This window comes from Siphateles boraxobius, unplaced genomic scaffold (assembly GCF_051911475.1).
Source record: "Siphateles boraxobius isolate OS27281-9 unplaced genomic scaffold, OSU_SipBor_1 11, whole genome shotgun sequence".
NCBI lineage: Eukaryota > Metazoa > Chordata > Actinopteri > Cypriniformes > Leuciscidae > Siphateles > Siphateles boraxobius.
The window spans coordinates 7,912,058-7,920,156 of NW_027508711.1; the positions used below are offsets into that span (position 1 = coordinate 7,912,058).

Sequence of the window (8,099 nt, forward strand, 5' to 3'; positions counted from 1 at the left end):
TCAAGGCGGGGCTCGGCAACATTTTGAGGTATTGGAAGGAAACATGGCGGCGGCAGAGCTGATACCTTTTACTGTCTATGGCTGATACGAGCGTAAATTTACTGGCGTATGAATGAAGGGGAGCGTGAACAGAGAACTTGTAGTGTTTCCGAGGATTTTTACGCGTTTGCAGGTGATAGAACCAGTGCGTTGTTGGACCGTCTGGGAGAAAGTTCTGCTTTATCACCCGTTTGATGTCAACATTATGCTGCGCTGTTAATGATGCAGGACTCTGTTAATGATTGTTTCGTTTTGTATTAAATATTATCATTGTCTGATACACATATGCTTAACTTTATTCGTATTACTATTAACTATAATTACCCGATAATGTTGGAGATCCTACAGGTTTTCTTTACAAATGCACCTACTCTGAGATCACAGAATCTGACGGGTCAAATTCATAGCTACCAAAAAATGTGACCGCTCTTTATTTCTTTATAACTGACTGTAATGTTCTGTAAAGTGACTCATGTGATGTTTAACCATATCCCTTTTCTATTTTATAAAGCATATTGATCAGATATTTATAAATATATAGGGTCATCACGGAATCTGACGGGTTTTGATACTATCGTCTATAATTGGTCTAATATTTTAAAAACCGAAGCCGCACAAACTAAACTTTAACCGGCACAAACGAACGAGACTATTTTATTTGGAGGATGTGGGGCTGGGTGACCTCAGAATGACCTAGAAATATTCTTTAAATATCTAAAAAATCGAAGCAGCACAAACAATAAAGCAAATTAACAGCACAAATGAAGTAAAAACCCATTGAGCCTATTTTGCCGACGTTTTGCATTGTGTGGGGCGGGGCCAACTTCACGCAGTGATTGACAGCGAGCGGGAGGGAGTGGGCGGGGAAGGGGCGTGATCGGCTCGGAATGCATTTTCAATTTGCACATTGAATTTTGCAACATTCATTGCGGGACATTTAATGAAAATGCAATCGCAAGTGTCTTAACTGTGAGTGTAAATGCAATTAAGAAAAATAACATTTAAATGATCATTTTTTTACAGTTTTTGCTTGAACATTTTAAACAGATCTAATAATTTCTTTAATACATTTTCATTTTAATTTTTTTAACTTATAAAGCGTTAAAATATGTATTCAATTTACAAATTAAAACATATGTATGAAATGGCAAATGTAAATTATATAATTGAATTATCATTTTCATTTTGCACCAAACGTTGCACAAATGTAATGGAAAATGTAAATTTAAATACAGAAATGCATTGCCATTTTACATATTGCATTATCATTTTGCATATTGCATTTCAAATTGAATATTGCTACACATAAGCTTCCATAGATTTCAACGGAGAGAGTTGAAGCCAAACATGGGTACTCACTTCCTGATAGCCAACGTTCTGCGCAGGCTCAAACTGAGCTTGATGACGTAGATGTCACGTGAGCAACCTGACTGGGAGTTGTAAATCTTCTAGTAGCCTGCAGTTCTAGTAATTTTAGTTAGTTAGTTTATTTAGCTTATTTTGAACATGTTTATATATATATATATATATATATATATATATATATATATATATATATATATATATATATATATATATATACACACACACACACATATATATATAATACAATCAAAAATAACAGATAAATAAGTACATGTACATCTCAGCACAATCTTCCAAAATTATTAAAAGTGATTCAAATAGGCACATACATACATAAACGCACACATTCACAATTTTTCTTTTTCGTTTCCTTCTACATCAAACAGAATAATAACCCATCCAAAAAAGACTTATTAGTATATAAGCCCAGGAACCATACTATAAAATACTATCCCCTCGTGTCATTTTCGTATATTCAATGTGACCATATAATATTCCAAAATATAAATCATGTAGTTTTGGCTAATAAATCATGATCAAAAACACTTGAACAAAAACGTTTTTCTTTATTTCACGTTATGTAGGCTAGGACATTTGTACATGGCTTCCGAACGGGATCACATTCATCTTCAAGCGTAGATCTATAAATAAATAAAGGAACAACGTTAACCGCGATAGACATTGAGATGGGTTTTTTCTTCTTCCATTGCATGTATAATTTCCTGATAATTCCCCCATCCCCCGTTAATATATATAGGTGAAGTAGATAAATAATTTAAAGTTCGTGGATAAATGTTACTTCATATGTATTCACTTGCCACATATCAAATTATTTCGAATTATTTCAAATTCATCAAAAACGTTGTTGAAATATTTTGTCGCGTTGCTTTTATGGACTCTATGCCATGGGCTGACTTTAGACAGTAAAAGATTGCCTGCGAGCTTCTCCTCCTGTCTATACGGTAATGTCTCTATTGTGCGACATAAAGTCGCGTGGTTATGACGCAATTTTTAGCCTATTTTTACAAGAATGGCTTCTACGGGGCCATAACGTAAGATACAAAGTAATGGAGCCTTTTATACATTGTCGTGTTTCTTTAGAAATAAATAATGGACAAATGGAGTCTTTGGACGCCTCAGATGTAAAGTTATTCGCTGTCAAAGTGACGCCAAAATGAATGGGAGTCAATGGGATGCTAACAGCAGGTGATAGCCAGCTACAATGGCGGCCCCCGGAGGCAGCTTCAACTTCCGGCTGATGGATTACCCCCTTGAGTGGGACTCATCTCTTCACCACACCGGCGCCGCACTCTTTTGCATTGGGAGTACACATCTCTAGATCAAGGGCCCGGCCTGAGGATAGTGACGGGAAATATCAGCCCACAAGTTCGGGCTCGGCCAGAGAATAAGCTCTACTTCCTTGGCGACTGACGTATCGATCTTGCCGAATCAGGTACTCAAGATGGCGGAAGACAAGTTTTAGAATTGAGTGACGTCAGTGAGGAGACGTTGGTGACATCATCTGATATTCATGTATATGGCTCTGGTTCAGGGTGTCCGCGGGTCCTTAAAAAGTCTTAAATTAGATTTTTAAAAATGTAAGGCCTTAAAAAGTCTTAAGTCTTATTTTTACTTACGAAAGGTCTTGCATTTTCGATGGCCAATTTGACTTAGACCTATCTAAATGTTTTCCAAATTAAAACTATCTAATTAGCGTACTTTTTTATTTATTATTCGTTCTTTTATGGATTTGCTCGTTCACGTGACATTTCGCGTCACATTCGCGCCAGTATTACGTCTGTCTCCTGCACGCGAAACAGCAGGAGAGAAGAAGAAACCTGGTTAATTTCAGTTTAATTGTAAGTTCATTCTTTATGTGCGTACGAGGGCGCACTGCGAGTGCGAGCTGACATCGCATTTGTCTCTCATGCTTGCTTTCACTGCGTTATGTGCCAGTGCAGTTAGAGATTGCTTATGTGACGTCATCGTGACGTATTACCAGTGGTGAACGCAAAGCATTTTGGGAATCCGCGGCACAAACAGAAGCAATGCTTCACTTAATAGAGACCAATGGCATGGTTTCAATGCGTGACTCGCTGCTTTCCCCCCACGGCTTCCTCGCGCTGTGTAATGCTGACCAGCGCTGACGCCATTCATGGTAAATACCCTTACACGTTAAAAGGATGATAGCCTACGACAAATATTTCGCTTTCCTTGGAAACGGCAACCTTTTCACGAATATACATGACTTGACTTCAAAGACAGACGCAGGTAATCGCACGCGCTCAGTCGAACACATTCACATTGCGGGAGTCCCGCAAATCGTTTTATTCCCAACGCAATAGAGTGTGGCTCTGCACTAGATTCGGTAACTCTGTGTATGTGCGGGTTGCGGGAGAATAAAACGATTTGCGGGACTCCCGCAAACTAGAAATATCTATTTATAAAACAAATAAAAACTAATAGATTTTTAGTCATCTGCAAGAACAACTAAAACAAAATAGTAATGATTTACAGGCCAGAGTTCGCAATGGCCAATCAGAAGCATTTAAGATAGACTCCCCTCACTGCTCAAAACAGACTTTTTTATTCAGTGCTGAATTCTGTATGCTGGCAAATCCTCTAATTATAACAAACAAAGTGTAGATATTATGAAAGATTCATTGTGCAGTCAGCTTCATTGATAATAACAGAGACGCGTGAGATCGTGATGAACTGTCAGCTTTTTTGGAATTATTAAGGGAGCGCATTCAGTCATGCCAGACCATGAACGCAGTAGCTGCTTGCTTTATTTTAAATTAACAGTGGTTTGTGTGTTAATGTTTTAATAACAAATAATTTAGGGTATGGTCGGGTTTTGTTTACAACCATTTTATTTATTGTTTTTAGTATTTATTCAAGTGCATTTTCTGTTAACCGGGACATTGCTTTTATTGTTTTTGTTTGTTTTGTTCATTTATTGTGTATATTTAAAATGTTTTCCAATTTCAGTGAGCATCATATGTTGTTTGACTTTTTGATCATCCTCTTTGTATCACACAGAGTATGTCACCCATGTCATATTTCTCTATGTTCGATGTGATCAATATGAAAACTAATCTTTGTAAAAACGTTTCATTTACAGACCATTGCGACTTAGATCACCATCACCACCATCATCCCCTGCATCGTGCCCTTCATCAGACACCCAAAATGCACCACAAACAACACAGGCAAAGAAGAAGAAAACGCACAACAAATCTCCTCCGACCCATCCCACATCATCGTATAGTAAAGGTAAGTGTCCCCTCTGTAGTAAAATGCATCAGGTCCCTAAACTCAAGTAGACACAGTGTACTGCACAGGTCCACAGCGCATACCATAGTTTGATGTAGGGCTGTCGCGATAACCGCAATATCGCAGTACCGCGCTACTGACAGGCCAACCGCAGAGAAACGCAAGTAACCGCAGCAACCGCGAACGGCGTTTTCTTTTTTCATAAGGCAACCCTTCGTAGTTCGTACCATGTGTATTTAATGTTAAATAAGTTAATAATGATAACAAGACTGTTTATCATGGTGATTTGTACAGAGGATTCGTGGATTTGGACTTAAGGCTAAACAGACAGTGAATGTGTTCGACTGAGCGCGTGCGATTACCTGCGTCTGACTTTGAAGTCAAGTCATGTATATTCGTGAAAAGGTTGCCGTTTCCAAGGAAAGCGAAATATTTGTCGTAGGCTATCATCCTTTTAACGTGTAAGGGTATTTACCATGAATGGCGTCAGCGCTGGTCAGCATTACACAGCGCGAGGAAGCCGTGGGGGGAAAGCTGATTAAGGAATCAGCTTTTTTGAACGTTTTTGTTGAATGAACGGAATGACTCACTCAAAGACAGTCCGTTGGCATAACAACTGCGCGCTGAGTGACAGTCTTTCAATGCGCAGAGACGCTGTTTAGTTTCGGTTACATTGGTTACATTGTTTTTGTGTATGCTGACCACATCATAACACGTATTTAAATAGCAAATAAATATAAATAAATAAATGGCGGTAAAACCGCATATCGCGCTATTGAGCCACTCAAAATTACCGCAAGGGAAATTCCTTCACCGCGACAGCCCTAGTTTGATGTTCCAGATATGATTTTTGAGTTTATATTGGTAGTGTGATAAGTAAGCCAAGGTTATCTTTCTTTCCAAGAGGCCCCAGTTAATATTCAAGAAGGAGGACTGGAGGACTGATATGGAAGCACATGGGTAGCAATATTCAATTTGAAATGTAATATGCAAAATGACAATGCAATATGTAAAATGGCATTGCATTGTGTATTTAAATTTACATTTTACATAACCATTCTAGCAACGTTTGGTGCAAAACGAAAATGAAATTACATAATTTACATTTGCCATTTCATACACAGGTTTTAATATGCATATTGAAACGCTTTATAAGTGGCAAAATTAAAATTAAAATGCATTACAGAAATTATTAGATATGTGTAACATTTTCAAGCAAAAACTGTGGCAAAATGATCATTCAAATGTTACTTTTCTTAATTGCATTTACACACAGTCAAGACACTTGCGATTGCATTTTCATGAAATGTCCCGCTATGGATGTAGCAAAATTAAATGTGCACATTGAAAATGCATTCTGAGCCGATCACGCCCCCGCCTGGCCTGTCAATCACTGCATCAAGGTGGGGCTCGGCAACAACAGGTAAACATAACATGTTATAGCTATGTTACGTGTTTTAAGGTGTTGCTGCGGCAGTGCTAATTCGAGCGTTAAATTCTTTAGCAGATGAAGTGGAGCGTGAACAGAGAAACGGTAGTATTTCCGAAGATATTTTGCATATTACTTTTCAAATTGAATATTGCTACCCATGTGCTTCCATAGACTGAAGGCTTTCCTGACTGTAAGCTATTTAAGACACAGACAAAGAACACACTGACACACACTTGCAAACACACACACATAGAGCACAGCACAGTTCTATGCAAAGTGGGGAATGACAGAAAGACTTTGAGAACCACTGATGTGGAGTGACACTGGGTTAGCTCTGTTATTTTGACATGGGTTAAGATGAGTTGCTGCTGCTAGAAATGTGTGGCAATTACTCAGCTCACTGACATTAGTTTATATAATTGTGATAAACTTGACTTACTGTTCACTCCAATAATTTAGTTTTTCTGTATTTTCTAGTGACGCCGCCGGATAATAACGACGACTTGTGTGCTTTGCAGCAGCCACGCCACCCTTTTCCAGGGATCCTTCAGAGAACTAACAATGGTAAGATATTTTACATGTAATGTATGCTACTGCACTTCTTACTCAGAACATCAGACTGAGTTAGTAGAAGTATAATTAATTTTTATATTAGTTTTTATTTTTTTGTTTTGTTTAGGTGCTGTGTTAAGAAATCCTGCCCAACAAAATTCCACTGAGGCAGATGTAGAGATGACTGTGAGAAACTGGCTGCGGCTGAGGAGGGACAGGAAGCAAGGGGGCGAGCATCTTAAAGTGAAATAATTGATTGGACTGATTTTTCCTGTTTACCTATTTTGGAGGGAATTTCTTTTTGTTGTTGTTGTACTTTTCTATGTGTGATTTGATGATTGTTAAAATAAATGATACTGCTTTTGCAAAAAAAAAAGTAAAAAATAAATGTTCAAGGTCATCTTCCGGTGCTCTCCTTTTTAATATTTCTCCTGGAAAGCTCCTATAGCTTAATTTGCATGACCATCAAACTTAATTTTAATATCACTGATCCATGATCTCTATAGAGTGTGACAAAAGCACAATGTTGTGTTTTATTGCGAGTGTAAGTTACACAAATATAAGTAAACACTTTGCAGTTTGAATGATAACCTCTATGAACAAAATGAGGGAGTATGTTTTATGTTTCCACTGTTCGATCACGCCTCTCTCTCTCTCTCTCTCTCTCTCTCTCTCTCTCTCTCTCTCTCTCTCTCTCTCTCTCTCTCTCTCTCTCTCACACACACACACACACACAGTTCGATCGCGCCCGCGCCTCTCTCTCTCTCGCGGGCGCACAAACACACACACACACACGCACACACTCCAGCATTGCAATCTTGACATGAATTGCGATTGCATGCAGATAGATGAGAGAGAGCGAGGAGTGTGGTGCTTAAAACTTTAGCATACTTTTGAACGGACGACAGTTTTCTGGTATGGTCCGACAATGTTTTCTTTAGCCCGCTGCATTTTGTATGATTATATTCTGTTTTTCACGCTATTTTTATTTATTTATTTCATGCCAGAACACTAGCCTGCTATGCCAGCCCATGTAAACCGATGTAAACGGGCCAAACATACCCATAATTCTTTGCGTTCTGATGACGTTGCCGCCCAGTTGGTCACATGTCTTAGCGATCTCTATAGGTAGCCTATGTTCCCTAATAGACGTGTAAAGTTTTTGTATTTTATATATCATATGTTGTTGTCATACAATATTACATCAGCAAGAGGGCTGTTTTCCCGTGCTCAATAGCAAATATGGTATTTATTTTCTATAACAGTTAAATTAACATTGTTACATTTTATAAACAATGTTGTTTGTTTTCCCTTTATTTCGCTGACGAGAATTTCAAAATGAAACCGTAGCAGTCTCAATACAAAAGACAGCGATGATTTCTTGACTGAAATCCGCGTTTTGAACGAATCATTTCACGTTACAATTAGAAATCAG

The 8,099-nt window shown here is 38.2% G+C and overlaps 1 long non-coding RNA gene across 1 annotated transcript; it reads left to right on the plus strand.

The window, feature by feature from the left end:
• Positions 1-4,431: 4,431 nt before the first annotated feature.
• LOC143757303 (uncharacterized) lies at positions 4,432-7,021 on the plus strand. Its single transcript, XR_013210477.1, has 3 exons — positions 4,432-4,680; positions 6,590-6,676; positions 6,792-7,021. It is a non-coding gene; the product is annotated as an uncharacterized LOC143757303 (long non-coding RNA).
• The last annotated feature ends 1,078 nt before the right edge of the window (positions 7,022-8,099 follow it).